Genomic DNA, 15,989 nt, shown 5'->3' on the forward strand with positions numbered 1-15,989 from the left:
TTGGAGCCCCTAAAGTAATGTAGTCACATATAAGAAGAAAAACAGCATACCTATATATGTTACTTGTAAATTTTTAGAAAATTAAAACAAAATTTTATTTGATGCTTTGAATACAAATAACTAATTTCATATATATCTATATATTTTATATGCTATATATATGCTCTATAAAAAATATATATTTATATATACATGCTATCTATTTTATATATATATGCTATATATTATATATATATATATATATATATATATATATATTTAGAGACAAGGTCTCACTCTGTAGCCAGATTGGAGTGCGGTGACCTGATCATGATCACAGCTCACTGTAACCTCAAGTGATCCTCCCATCTCAGGCTGCAGAGTGGCTAGGACAACGATGCTCACTACCATGCCCAGCTAATTTTTTACACTTTTTATAGAGACGGGCTCTCGCTATGTTGCTCAGGCTGGCAAATGACTTATTTTCACACTGTGCATCTGGTAATCCAGATGAAGTTGAAAATTGAGTCAATAAGGATTGATTTTCTGTCTGAGCTGTAAGCTTCATTCTTCATACACAAATCAGTTTATTTTGTTGGGGCTCAGATACACCAAAGACTGGTGCTTTGTCATGCTGAGAAGTCTTAGAATTTGCCTCAGAATGAAGGTCCCTCTAATTTTGTTTCCTACCCCCAAGCCCAGGAAGAGCCTCTCTCTGAAATTTCCTTATCTGACCAAGCAAGCTTCTTTACCAAAGAAATACAATGGGCCGGGCATTTACAGGCAGGGCACGGTGGCTCAAGCCTGTAACCCCAGCACTTTGGGAGGCCAAGGCGAGTGGATCACGAGGTCAGGAGTTGGAGACCAGTCTGACCAACATGGTGAAACCCCCATCTCTACTAAAAATACAAAAATTAGCCGGGCGTGATGGCAGATGCCTGTAATCCCAGCTACTCAGGAGACTGAGGTAAGAGGATCGCTTGAACCTGGTAGGTGGAGGTTGCAGTGAACCGACATCGCGCCGCTTCACTCCATCCTGGGTGACAGAGTGAGACTCCATCAGAAAAAATAAATAAATAAATAAATAAATAAATAAATAAATAAATAAATAAATGCAATGCTCTTGAACACCCTCCCCAGGGATCTCATCAAGTAACCAGGAAAGATCAAGAGGCTGGAAGTCCTCACCAGCCCGGACAAACTTACCATCTATTCTTTTGAGGTCAGCTCCAAGAGATTATCTGGAGGACTTAATTTGCATTAAACAATAACCTCTCTTCCTGTGTAGCTCTGCACCTCACCCTCCCCTAATGTCTGCTTCCTGCCTCCTGGGTCTGTTCATTCTCCTTGACGGTCTATTGTCTCTTAAAATAATAGTCAACGTTCCACATCTCCTCCTTCTTCTATACAAACAGATATATAAACTTGTGTACCTCATTGGGTCATCATTCTTTTGTGGTTCCCTCCCTATGCAATTTAAAATAAAATTTTACATACCTTTCCTTCTATTAATCTTCCTTTTGCCAGTTGATTTTTCACTGAACCTTCAGAAGACAAAGGGGAACTTTTTTGTTTGCCCTTACAGTTCAATCCGTGCATTAGTTCAACACCTACATATTCTCACCAGTGAGGTCGGACGAATTATCCTAGACTCTGAAAACACAGAATCGAAGAATTTTCTGTCTCCAAAGGGCTAAGATTCTAATACTAGTAATCCAAGTGCTATAAGTAAAGACCAGGTAAACATTCTGTTCACATCCTAATCAAGTATCTACTGTTAGCAGGAGGCATGGACATAAACTCTCAATAAGCTGCTCTGTGACCACCTAACACCACAGCAAAGCCCGGAACCAAGCTCCAGGCATCATTCTCATTTCTACTCTGTTTTCAGCATCTTTTGAGTTGCTACGTTCGTTATCTGTAGAGCTGCAGCAAGTCTGCATATATTTTTCATCTAACTGCCAGCTTTCTCCACCAAGTTGAACTGACCTTGGACTCTTAGTTCAAGATGGCATGGACCCAAAGAGTGATCGGTAGCAAGGCTTATTGTGAAGAGCAAAAGGACAAAGCTTCCATGCCCTGTGAAGGGACCCCAGTGGGTTGCGACTGCTGGCTGGCCTGGCCAGCTTTTGTTCCCTTTTGTCCCCACCCATGTTCCATTGCTGTCCTATCAGAGCACCCTTTCTTCAACCCTCCCCTCCACTGGCTACTTTTAGAATCCTGCTGATTGGTGCGTTTTACAGAACGCTGATTGGTGCATTTTACAGAGCACTGATTGGTGCGTTTTACAGAGCGCTGATTGGTGCATTTTACAGAGCGCTGATTGGTGTGTTTTACAATCCTCTTGTAAGACAGGAAAGTTCCCCAAGTCCCCATTCTACCCAGGAAGTCCAGCTGGCCTCGCCTCTCACAAGCATGTCAGTAATCACTTTGAGTAGCAATGGTTGAAATGCACCAATTAAAGACATTGTCAGAGTAGATCTAAAAAAAGACCCAATTATATCTTGTATATTGGAAATCTCTGTAAATATGAAGACATACATAGACAATTGCAAATTAAAATCAATGAGATATCATCTCACACTTGTTAGAATGGCTATTTTAAAAGACAAAAGTTAGTAAGGGTTGATGGGGAGAAAAGGGAACACTTGCATACTGTTGGTGGGAATGTAAATTAGTACAATATAGTAACTATGGAAAAAAGTGTGAAGGATCCTAAAAAAAAATAATAGGATTACCCTTTGATCCAGCAGTCTTATTACTGGGTATATATCCAAGAGTAATAAAATCTGCCTTGGGAGATTTCATGACTATCCAGTGTGTTGGATAGGTATCTGCACTCCCACGTTAATTCCAGAATTAGTCACAATAGCCAAGTGTGGGATCCACCTAAGTGCCCATCAACAGATGAACGGATAAAAAGAATGTAGTGTATATGCAAAACAGGATATTATCAGCCTTAAAAAGGGAGAAATACTGTCATTGGAGGCAGCATGAAATTTGCATGGCAATATGTTAAGTGAAATAAGCCAGGAAGAGAAAGACAAATACCACATGAACCCATGTGTAAGTGGAATCTAAAAAAGCTTATTTATATAAATACAAAGTAGAATGGTGGGTACTAGGGCCTAAGGGTGGTTGGGGATGAGATTGGGTAGATGATTGTGAAGGGTACAAAATTTCAGTTAGATAGGAGGAAAAAGATCAAGAGATGTATTGTACAACATGGTAAGTATAGTTAACAATAAATTGCATTATGAAAAATGAAGAAAGAGTGGATGTAAAGTGTTCTTCCCACAAAAAATAACTGTGTGAGGTAACACATACGTTCTTAGCAAGAATTTATCACTTCACAATGTATATTATTCTTTAAACATCATGTTTGAAGGTGATGTGAAGATTTTACATAGTAAATACCCCAAATTTTATTTGTCAATTCATAAAAGACATATAAAAGTAAATGAATGAAAGAAAATGTACCTTGCTAACAGTACCCAGAAGAAAGCAGGCATAGCTTTATTAGCTTCAGAAAGAATGTAATGTAAATAAAAGAAAATTGTCAGGGATAAAGACCTTATGTGATAATAAAGGGATCAATTTTCCAAGAAAATAAATGGTCCTTAATATGTATGCATGTAACAACAGAGCAACAGAGCATCAATCTATGTGAGGCAGAAACTGTTAAAACCACAAGAAGAAATAGAAGAATCCACTATTATAGTTGGAGACTTTCAACACTCCTCTATCAGAAATAGATCCACCAAGAAGAAAAAGTCAGTAAGGACATAGTTGAACTCAACAATATCATCAATCAGTTGGATAAAATTGACATCTACAGACTTCTTTATCCAACAACGGGCAGAACACACATTGAACTCAAATCCACAAAGACCACTCGTCAAGATGCACCACATCGTCCTCAATAAAACATACCTGAAACCATTTAAAAGAATCAGAATTATACAATGTATGCACTCAAACCACAACAGAATTAAGCTAGAAATCAATTTTTAAAAACTGGTGAATTGCAAAATACATGGAGAGTAAATAATTCATTTCCAAATAACACATGGGTCAAAGAAATCTCATGAGAAAAATTTTTAAAAATGTTGTACTAAATGTAAAGGAAAACACACCTTATCAAAATTTGTCAGCTACAACAAGGAAGCTTAGAGGAAAATTACAGCATTGAGTGTGTATGTATTAGAAAAGTTGAAATCTAAAATTCAAACATCTAAATTTATACTGTAAAAGGAAGCAGAGAAATTAAATCCAAAGTAAATGGGAGAAAATATATAATATTAGAAACATGGCAAAAACAAAGTAAAAGATAAAGCATCTGGAATTTTCAAGTGAATATTGATAGTTTCATATTTTCCAGGACATACGAGTCCAAAGTTAAGTAGGATAATGTAACAGTCCCAACAGGACCCTCGCTTAAGAACATGGAGAGGTGACTCCCACTGAATTCAGGGACAAAAATCTTCAGAAATGATCAACCAAAGGCATGCAAAGCAAGGCAATTTCATTTGGCGACTAAGTCAGGAAATGCATTAACTATGAATAATCCACCAAAAATAAACGTTAAGTATTGCTAGGTATACAAGGCATGGTTACGTGGTAGAAAGAATAAAGTCAAGATAACATGCTATGGTCTGAGAAACATGAGAAAATTGTGAGGTTTGTATGTGAACATCAACATACAAGGGGTCATGCACATACACTGACAAACGTGTATCCCCTCAGAGAATAATTTCATAAAGACCCACTGCTACCACCCCTGGAGTCCCCTGCCCGCCTTGCCCATGTAGCTTACCTGGGGTCCCTTCTCTGTGCAGCTGCAAACCCACCTCATTTGCAGTTTGCTGTTAGGATGCTCTCACCCTGTCGTGTATTTTTCATCAGGTGGTGGTGAGCGGGCCTCTGTGAATTTCCAGATCCACGGATCCCACTTACATCTGCAAAATGACAGATGGGAAAGACAGCTCTTGCCCCGTTTCACTCTCTTTTGTCCTCAGCACCAACCCCTCCTGGCAATGCTAATGGTCCTGCACAGTGGACTACGGCCACCCTCACCTGTTCTGACTGGTTCCTGAATCAAAAGACCTCATGGATTGGGGATAACATTTCATAAAAGAACTGAGGCATTCAAATCCCTCCCCACAGAATGCAGTCCTCAGAGAGGGGCCCCTGCATCACTTTCTGAGCTGCCTGGTACCCTCACCCGCATGCCCAGTCCCTCCATGGTCTGCCCTTCAGCTCCTGCCTCCTCATGTATTATCCCAGTGGTCCTTCCAACCCACCACCCTCCTTTCATGCCTGGCCTGTGCCACAGACACACTGTTTCCTCTTCCTTTTCACTGCCCTGTTTGCTGGACTCACTGGTCCTCACTCCCCAGCATCTCCTCCAACGCTCCTCCTCCTCGAGACCTCCCTTGCCTATCCCAGTCCAGGCCTGAAACTTGTCCTCTAGGCTCCCAAGGGCAGTTCTGCCACTTGCAGTTTAGTTTCTGTTGAGTTTTCTGAATCCCCACTGGTCTTTAACATCTGAGAATTTGGAAATTTTGTCTATGTTGCTTCCCTGTGAGCCCCACACATATAGTGAACAAAAAGCAACACAGAATATCTTCCTTTATGTTGAATTTCACAAAGAAATTAATGAATCTCTCAAACTCCTCACCTATATTCTTGTCTGCTTCCCAAGAAACTAAAAACTTTCTTTTACTCTGAAGAGAGTATGCGCTTGAAGATGAACATGTTTCTTTTTTCCCCTTTTCATCTCAGGACAAGATGTGACTCCCCTCAGCCTCTTCTCCAGCCTCCCCATCCTTAGTCCACTGCTTAGCCCCTCTCCTGGGCCATGCTGCTCTATCCTCATCTGCACCTGTTCTTTCTATCTGGACAGTTTTGCCCTTTTAAACCAACAATTTTTTTCTTGATTTCCAAGATTCAGCTACATTAGTTTGGCTCCCTTGCTAAATATTTTCAAACACTTACTTAGTTATTTACTTTTCTAAAGATGGAGTCTAGCTATATTTCTCAGGCTGCAGCTCAATGGATATTCATAGTTGTGGTCACAGAGCATAGCAGCCTCCAATTCCTGGGCCCAAGAAATCAAATGCTTATTACTTACTATCTTTCTACATTTTTAGCATATGTTTATTTTTCAAATTTTATCACAATAGCTGTTACCCTGGTGGCATCAATGACATGGTGTTATTGAGGGCACATGCATGATCTTGTAGTGAAATCTTCTGTTGTCACCTTCAGGTAAGATCACCTGCATTCAACACTTACAGAATGGATGTCAACAGGAAGGTGCCAATCACACTGACAATCATGCAGCCCCTTTTATTAAGAAATGTTTCATTGCCATTACTCTTTATGCCACAGAGGGTTATGTGAAGACACCCATTTCTCTGGATTAAAATCTTGCTTAGAACTATTATAATCAAACTTTTAAGATTTTTGTAATTTCATTTATGAGTTAATCTCAATATTGTGTTAATTTTTATGTGAGTAAAACTTGTGATTTTATAATTCTAGAAGGGCTTTTTCCATAAATATAAAATGGGCTATTACGTGTATAGAGTCATGTACCACATAAGGGCCGTTTTGGTCAACAACAGACCATATATATGTTGCTGGTCCCATAAGATTGCAATGGAGTTGAAATTTTCTCTTATCTTGTGACATTGTAGCAATCATAATGTCATTATTACTTCAAGTTTTTAAAGTTAATTAATTAATTTATTTTATTTTATTTTATTTTTGAGACGGAGTCTCACTTTGTTACCCAGGCTGGAGTACAGTGGCACAATCTCGGCTCACTGCAACCTCTGCCTCCTGGGTTCAAGTGATTCTCCTGCCTCAGCCTCCTGAGTAGCTGAGATTACAGGCGTGCACCATCACGCCCAGCTAATTTTTGTATTTTTAGTAGAAACAGGGTTTCACCATATTGGTCAGGTTGGTCTCAAACTCCTGACCTTATGATCCGCCTGCCTCAACCTCTCAAAGTGCTGGGATTATAGATGTGAGCTACTGTGCCTGACCTACTTCAGGTTTTAAAAATAAATTTAGTATAGCCTAAGCCTACAGTGTTTCTTAAGTCTACAGTAGTGGACAGTAATGTCCCAGACCTTCACCTTCACTCACAACTCACCCACTCACTCACCTGGAGGAACCTCCAGTTCTGCAAAATCCACTCATGATATCTGCTTTAAACAGCAGTAACAGTTAAAAAAAGTTTTATATCATATTTTTGTTATAATATATGTATATATGTATGTGTATGTATGTGTATATATACACACACCATATATATACATATATACATACCATATATATACATACAGTATTTAGATATATGCATACATACACATATATATTTACCATTGTGTTATCATTGCTTACAGTTCAGTAAAGGTTTGTAGCCTAGAAGCAACACACTTTACCATATAGCCTAGCCATGCAGTAGGCTATATCATCTAAGTTTGTGTAAGTACTCTCTACACTGTTCTTATAATGACAAAATCGCCTAAAAATGCACTTCTTAGACTGTATCTGTCATTAATTAATGCATGACTCTAGTTTAATTGGCAGAGATATTACCTTTCTTTTAGATCCACCTTAAATATTTGATTTGTTGACACGCAGTGGCTGACACCCACTGAGACTCCTACCTATACCCATGCATAGACCAACTCTGACCTTCCCTCTAGTGTTACACATGCCCATTCAATCATAGGTTTTTCTTTATGAGTTTCATTCACATTGTTTCTTTGTATTGCCAACTAGAAGCAAACAACCAGAGGCACAGTAATCGTCAAGTAATTTCAGAAGGTATGAATACAAATGCTGTAGAAAAACGAATAGGGTTTGTACATGCCTTAACCAATGTAAAAACCAAGAATGGGTAAATTACGTGGAACAATGATTGGCAAGACACAGTACATCAGGCAATGGGCACAATGATACCTGAGGCATGTGAGGCAGCCTTGCAAGCCCACTATTTCCTCATGTTACTGCTTCAAGAGAGTTCCCTGCTGTGGAGTAGCAAGGACTTTTGGAGCGTTTTGTGTTGAGATGAAACTGAGGGTCTGAAAGAACAAGTTTGCCCAATTCCATCAAGACCTCCAAGTACAGTGTTAACAGTGGGAGAAAGTAATCATGACAGCGCCCAGTCAGAAAGGTTTGACTTGCGCCAGCCATTTTCTACAGAGACATGGATCACAGAACTACAGTAGCAGTCCAGGAGAAAAAGGGAAAGATACATCGAGAAGACATTTGAATGAAGTTGGCCTTCAACTCTTTTATCTCATTCATGATGCTAAAAGACACAGCCCTTTACATGACACAGCCATCTTGCAACAATCCCAAGGATAAAGGCACCCCAAGAGAGAGGAAGGAAGCGTGTATAAGTAGGTTGAACCACTCCCCTTGGACCCAAACCTGAATTTCCTATGATTTGTTGGTATATGTGTCCAATAAACCTGTATTGTGCAATAAAGGCACTCCCTGAGGTATGACTTAAGATTTCTCAACTTTATAATTGTGAGAAAGCAATACACATTCAGTAGAAATTGTACTTCGAGTACCCATACAACGATTCGGTTTTTCATTTTCATTGCAGTATTCAATAAATTACATGAGATATTTAAGACTTTATTATAAAATATGGTTTCTGTTAGATTATTTTGTACAAATGTAGGTAAATATAAGCGTTCTGAGCACTCTTAAGACAGGTTAGACTAAGGTATGATGCTCAGTAAGGTAGGCATGTTCAACACATTTTTGACTGGTGATGTTTGCAATTTATGTTGGGTTTATTGGGAAGTAGCCCCAACTTAAGTTGAGGAGCATCTGTAATTCCAGTGGAGCTTTCCATGTATCAGAACAGAACACAACTCTTATCAATGAAGAAGAAACTAGTAAATCTTATCTCCTCTACTTGTTTCCCCAGAAAACTTCTAGTTTCCTTCAGATTTGGGGATCATCTTTCCCTTGTCCTTCATTACATAAACACCATTATCCATCTGGTTTCATTGACGATTAGGTTCTTCTAAATCTGTGGTGAAATTTAAGGTTAATGGCATGAGGTCATAATACAATAAAAGAATGAAGATAAGGGTTACTTAAAAAAATTAACCAAGATCTGCCCTTAAAATGTTCTGTATAGAGTATGAAACCCCGAGTGCCTGACTGCAGCACTGCCTGGCAAACAAAGCTCTATCAATAATTTGGAATAAAAATATCCATAAACTATCAATGCTCTTGGTCCATTGCTTTTTCACATCTCATGTATCTTAAATAAGTGCCCTCCAGAATCGCTTTTAGACCATAGAATTGAGGATTTCATTACTTGTATAACAGCCATTTGCTATTGAGTCTCATAGATCCACGCTGCAGGAATGCGTCCTTCATTAGAGAATGTGTTTCTCTCAATTCAATCCTGTGGGCATTTGCACAATTCATATTGCAGAACCTAAACAATTCCTAGCCTGCTTTTTGGACCCCTAAGTTGTTTCTTCAAGAGGAAGTCAGTGTTTAACCTAGGGTGAGGAATCCTCTCTTTACTTGCCATCTAGTCACATACAAACGATATATGAGGAGTGTCAAAGGTTCAGCCTAAAACAATGGACATTAATGGAGCAGGTAAAAACTAAAAAATGGGTAAACTATTGACTGAGTCAATAAAAATGAACATATAAAAATTTAAAAAATAGTTTGCTCATTGATATCAAAGAAATAAAGATTGTAATTCCCTTTCTACAAGACAATACTATTAAAATATATGCTGCTTGAAGATGTATGACATTTCCTGAGTGGCATTTTTATTTCAGTGCAAACTAATCACTCACTCATCAAGGAGTAAGAAAATAATACGTCTCTATATTACGGATTTTCTGTAGGAAGGCAAGTCAAGCAGCCATTTACAAAACCAAAGTGAAAATACTCAAATATGCAAGCCAACGTCTATAGCTTTTGGGTAAGGAGAAAAACAAACAATATGATGACACTCATTTGCACAGTAGCAAAGTAGCTGTCTCTGCATTCAAAATGGGGGTCTCAGTGTTCTGTCTACATAAATTAATTCCTTGTGCACCTTCCACAATAAGAACCAACTAAGCCACGTAATTTAAACTATCATAGCTTCTTTAAGCCTACGATTGTAAGTAAATTTTGTCCTGTGGCTCCCAGGAAAGCCTCTGTCCCTCTCTTTTTCAACTGTTATATTTCATAGCAAATTTCCGGAAAACACTAAAACAGAGAATATGTAACATCTATCGTTCCTAATAAAAGTACTATTTTCATTTAATTACTAAAGAAAGATGATTGAAAAGATGAAAACAATTATGTGTATTTCAAAAAATAATTATGATAGCATTTTAAAATTCAGGAATGAAAGGCATTAATACACAATACAAAATATGAATTGGTTTTAAATGATGTTTATGTGATTTAAAAAAAAGACAACCGCATGCAAGTTTTAAAGATATCTGCACCCCCACTTTCAAAGAAGCAATATGAAATGTTACCAGGAAGGTGTCACTGATCAGCGAACACAATTATTGCAGAGAAAAGACTTTCTTGTGCAAAAGGACCGCATTCCTCAAATAGCCCCAGAGGGAGGGCAGTGGGCAGCTGACCTTGCCCCCCGCAAACCCCACAGAAGGCTCTGAGCTCAGCTGCAGTGGCTGAGGCAGGCCCTTGGTAGGCGTGGTCGGCAGCAGGAGAACAACTGCGCTTGCGCCGGAGGCACCCAGGGAATGACTGACAGGTCTCTGCCACCTCTGGCTGTTGCTGGAGGAGTACAAAGTCCCCCAGGTTCCAAAAACCAGGCAAACATAATGAGGAGCCTTGACATCTAATTTATTTCACTGGGACTGTACTAAACAAATAAAGTGGGGAGCAGTGTTCAGGGATTGTCTAAGATTCTTGAGAACATTAGAGACATAAGCAACAACAGCAATGTTCTCAAGTTCTAAATCCTTTTATTTCAAGGTACAGCTGGAAATATTGGTGTAGGAGCAAGGCATCCAGGATTTACTCGCCTCTTTCTTCTTTTTAGAACACCACAATAGGCTAAAGGGCTGTGGATGGAAAATTCTTGGATTAAATGAAGACTCTTAGTAATTAAGACAACGTAATGTTTGCACAGATAGAAAAGTGAACCAATGAAATAAAGGAAAGCTCGAAACAGACGAAATAATATAAATGCAAGTAAGTAATAAGCACAATTATTAGTAGAAAGATGGTTTTTACAATCAACGTTCCAGGAAATTAATATTCATTGGAGGAAGTTAAATGTACCTTTAACTTCACATTACACATAAAATTAATTGCAGGTGCATCATAGACCCAAATACAAATACAGTTTAATATAGTATTTACAACCTATGTTAGGAAAATATCTTCATGAGTATGGGCTAGCATAAGATTTACTAAATTAGACCTACAATGTAGTCACAATTTAACAGAAAAACATTTTATAACATAGTTTATGGGAGCAAGGACTATGGAGACATATTGGAGCAGGTTCTATTCCTTTTTTTGCAGGGCTTTAGCTCAAATTCAGAACTTGTACATAGGAGTGGTAGTAGAACCTACCTTTTGATATTTTGGGAGGAATGAATAAACTAATGATACATAATGCCTATAGATAAATATCAGGTCTATAGTAATCACAACATCAGTATGCTAACACTGACAGTGTTTTCTAAGTAATTTAAATGTATTTTTTGTATCAATTGCAAAATACATCATTATTTTATGCCACAGCAAAGGAATAAAATTATTGACAAGATATGGTACAAATACTTCCTATGCCTTATAATTTTTACCTCACAATTAATGACAATAACTCTTTTCAATATATAAAAACGTGGATATTTGTTTTATATCACTCCTATTCAATGAGATGCAAATATAAGCAAATCACATTAAGAAAGCTATTGTTGCTCAGGGCGGTGGCTCACGCCTGTAATCCCAACACTTTGGGAGGTTCACTTGAGGTCAGGAGTTCGAGACCAGCTTGGCCAACATGGTGAAACCCCATCTCTACTAAAAACACAAAAATTAGCCAAGTGTCATGGCCTGTGCCTGTAATCCCAGTTACTTGGGAGGCTGAGGCAGGAGAATTGCTTGACCCCGGGAGGCAAAAGTTGCAGTGGTCTGAGATCACGCCGTTGTACTCCAGCTTGGGCAACAGAGCAAGACTCTGTCTCAAAAAAAAAAAAAAAGAAAGAAAGAAAAGAAAAAGAAAGGTATTGCTAAGTGTCTCTCATTCAGATGCACCTCTTCGGAGTCACCATTCATCTTCTTTATGATTCCCTCATTATCAGCTTCTGTGTTAACCAGAAGCTTTGGTAATGTTTCATTTCTTGTGAGACCCCCTATGCGACACTCTGTGAGGTCATCTTTCCAGCCTACTGACAGCTCCTCTGCAAGTTTTGTGTTGATGATATTAAAAGAAGGTGTCAATGGAAGGTTTCCAGGACAGGTTCATGTGCATTCATATAAGGACAACCACAGAAAGCCTGTATTTTGACCAATAGCGTTTTGACACTATCAATTTTAAGATGCATTTTGTCTTAGTTCATTTGTATCGCTAGGAAGGAATACTTGAGTCTGGGTAATTTATAATGAAAAGAAGTTTATTTAGCTCACAGTTCTATGCACTGTACAGGAAGCATGGCACCAGCACTTCCTTCTGACTGGGTTCTCAAGCTGATTCTACTCATGACAGAAAGAAAAGGGGAGCTTGTGTGTGCAGAGATCACATGGTGAGAGAGGAAGCAAGAGAGGGGGCAAATGCTGGGCTCTTTTCAACAACCAACGTGAAAATATGTCCTCTAGCAATAATGGAACACACTGTATTTTTTCTGTGACTGCTCATTTCCCAGTGTGATATCATAGTGACTTGTCTGCTGAATTCTGGTTTATTATTATTATTATTATTTAAGAGATAGGGTCTTGCTGTATTGCCTTGGCTGGAATGTAGTGGTGTGATCATATCTCATAGCAACTTCCAATTCCTGGTCTCAAGGGATCCTTTTGCTTTAGCCTCCTGAGTAGCTGGGACTACAGGCATGTGCTACCATGCCCAGTCACTTTGAAAAAAAATTTGTTTTTGTAGAGTTGGGGTCTCGCTGTGTTGCCTAGGCTAGTCTTGAACTCCTGACAATCCTCCCACCTCAGCTTTCCAAATTGCTGTGATTATAGGCATGAGTCACCATGCCTAGTCAAGAAGACTTTTTCTTTTTCTTTTCTCTTCTTCTTCTTCTTTTTTTTTTGAGATGAAATTTCACTCTTGTTGCCCAGGCTGGAGTGCAGTGGCATGATCTCAGCTCAGGCTCAACGCAACCTCCGCCTCCCAGTTCAAGTGATTCTCCTGCCTCAACCTCCTGAGTAGCTGGAATACAGGTGCACGCCACCACGCCTGGCTAATTTTTGTATTTTTAGCAAAGACAGGGTTTTACCGTGTTGGTCAGGCTGGTCTGATCTGCCCGCGTAGGCCTCCCAAAGTGCTGGAATTATAGGCGTGAGCCACCGTGCCTGGCTCAAGAAGACTTTTTCAAACATAGTTTTATATAGATTACCTTTTACCTGCTATAATATGTGGGAAATTATTAGAGTACTATTGTTAAGTTCTACTTTATATGATTTTAATTTTTTAATGTTATCGTTTTATGTTGCCTCAGCATCTATTTTGAATTATGTTTATCTTGGTCATACCAGAAGCAGGACTTAACACCTTTGACACATTTTCCAGTTCTCCAATCCCTCCCACTTTCTCTATGCAGTTGTTCTAGATATCTACTTTATACAACCCCTCCTTATGAGATAGCTAGATGCAGCATCTGACTTTCCCCCGACCATCCATACCTCATGTGGGCTGTGCAAATATGCCACAGTGACCACCTTTTTTATCAGTGTGCCTCTATGGGATTCATGCTTGCTTCCTGTAAACCCACAGTTAGAACCCCCTGTAAGAAGGTTGCTTGAATAACACACTGGACGCCAATAAAGGCCTCAACTATAGGTCCCTCCCTCAGCCGTGTGAGTATGTGTCCAGAATGGCTCCCCCTTTGGCCATCTGAGGCATTCTGCTCTGCTCTCTCTGGGATCTGTAAATAATACACTAAATCAGTTATTTCATGTGTTTTGTTGAGCTGACTCCTCTATGTCTCATCTGAATAATATACCTGAATTTCTTTTCAAGTCAGGACTTTCCTAGAGACTGGTTATTTTAGTGAGAGTAAACCAGATGCAGTTCAGAGCCACAAGGTTGTTTTCCAATATAAACATGTTTTCTGTGAGAGAAACCCCTGGTCATGGGTCACACACGTATGCATTTGGCCATCTCACAGAATAAATAGAGGCGCATTTTAAACACCTATGACCAAATTCTATCAATTCTCATTGGGCTGGGTTAGCATTACATTGTCCTATGCAGCCATAAAAAAAGAATGAGATAATGTCCTTTGCAGCAACATGGATGGAGCCAGAGGCCATTATCCCAAGCAGAGAAACACAGAAACAGAGAAACAAACACTGCATGTTCTCACTCACAAGTGCGAGGCAAATATTGAGTGAAGATAGGCACAAAGGAAGAAGCAACAGACATGAGTTCTCACCTGAGTGTGGAGGATGGGAGGATGGTGATGATCCAAAAACTACCGATCGTGTAGCATGCTTCTTACCTGAGTGACAAAATAGTCTGTACACAAAACACCTGTGACATGCAGTTTATCCATAGAACAAACCTAGACATGTACTCTTAAAATTAAAACACAGGTTTTTAAAAATTCTCAATCTAATGGTCTAGAAACTATTGGGGAGGGGATTTGTTAAAGATTCCTGAAATGTTAGCCACCAAGAGACCAAGAACATTGACACTTCATAGGTAGTTTTAGATCTGATTAATAGATGTACGTTTGCTTCACCAGGTAAGTCTACAGTCAGGGGCTCTGGGAGTCAATGTTGTATGTTTCCAGATAATGTCAAGGCCAGATTTTGGTTAAAAAGAAAACTTAAATAAAAAACCAAGCATTCATCTTCACTCTATTTTTGTATTAGAACCTGACACCATATTCATAATTGCACTGTATATGAAGAGAAACCCTGTACTCCATGCAAACAACATAGACTGTGGAATTATGTTGTGAAATGCAAAGAGAAGATGATGCCCAAATTTAACAGAAACCGTAGGTGTTCTGGAGAAACAAATAGAGGCGACTAGCCTTACTGATTTCTCCTCGATGATAATTGTTATTTGCACTTAAAAGTAAAACCTTCTACTTGAATTACTCTATAATGTAGTAAATCTATCACTCACACATACAAAATACCATAGGAAAAAGGGGTAGGTCCACACGTGGTGGTTAAGCCTACTTATGTGCATAATATTCTCCATCTCTAAGGAGTGTCCATCTGACGGGGTGCAGTGACTCATGCCTGTCATCCCAGCACTTTGGCAAACAAAAATCTAAAAAACTCATAAGCATGAAAACCTTTAAAAATATTTTGCTAGGAGATAACAAAAAATAAGTAAGATGACAATTCCCTCTCTACAAGTACTTGTGCTTCCTGGAGATATATGTACAGTTTTTCTAAGTTGCATTTATCATTTTACTAAAAACTGTAAACAGTTTTAGTAGTGACTCACTGAATTGCAAGAAAACTATAGATATTTATATTATGGTCCATGTGTACAAGGAAATTACTTGCATACATTTACAACATGTTAGAAGGAATCAAAGACCTCAGCCATGTCTATAGCTTTTGGATAAGGAGTAACAGTATGATATCTATGCTTGCTTAGTGACAAAGTGGCTGTTCTCTGCATTCAGAATGGAAGACTCAGTGTTCTGCCTGTATAAACTAATGCCTTGTGCATCTTTCACAATTAAAACAAACTAAGCCACACAATGAAAACCATCATAGCTCCTTTTTCCGCACTTAATTCTGAACAAATTTAGTCTTATGGCTGTGAGAAAAGTCTCTGT

At 38.8% G+C, this 15,989-nt stretch overlaps 1 protein-coding gene across 1 annotated transcript in view; it reads right to left on the reverse strand.

Annotated features, from left to right (window-relative positions):
* Window positions 1-10,718, reverse strand: part of SNRPN (small nuclear ribonucleoprotein polypeptide N) — a 149,014-nt gene extending 138,296 nt beyond the window's left edge. The window contains exons 1-2 of the mRNA XM_030931116.1: window positions 10,518-10,718; window positions 4,830-4,937 (exon numbers count right to left, since the gene is read on the reverse strand). The gene's annotated coding sequence lies outside the window, so the exon portion shown is untranslated. The remainder of the gene's footprint in view (window positions 1-4,829; window positions 4,938-10,517) is intronic.
* Between the last annotated feature and the right edge of the window lie 5,271 nt (window positions 10,719-15,989).

The sequence above is a fragment of the Rhinopithecus roxellana genome, chromosome 5 (assembly GCF_007565055.1).
Source record: "Rhinopithecus roxellana isolate Shanxi Qingling chromosome 5, ASM756505v1, whole genome shotgun sequence".
NCBI classification, from domain to species: domain Eukaryota; kingdom Metazoa; phylum Chordata; class Mammalia; order Primates; family Cercopithecidae; genus Rhinopithecus; species Rhinopithecus roxellana.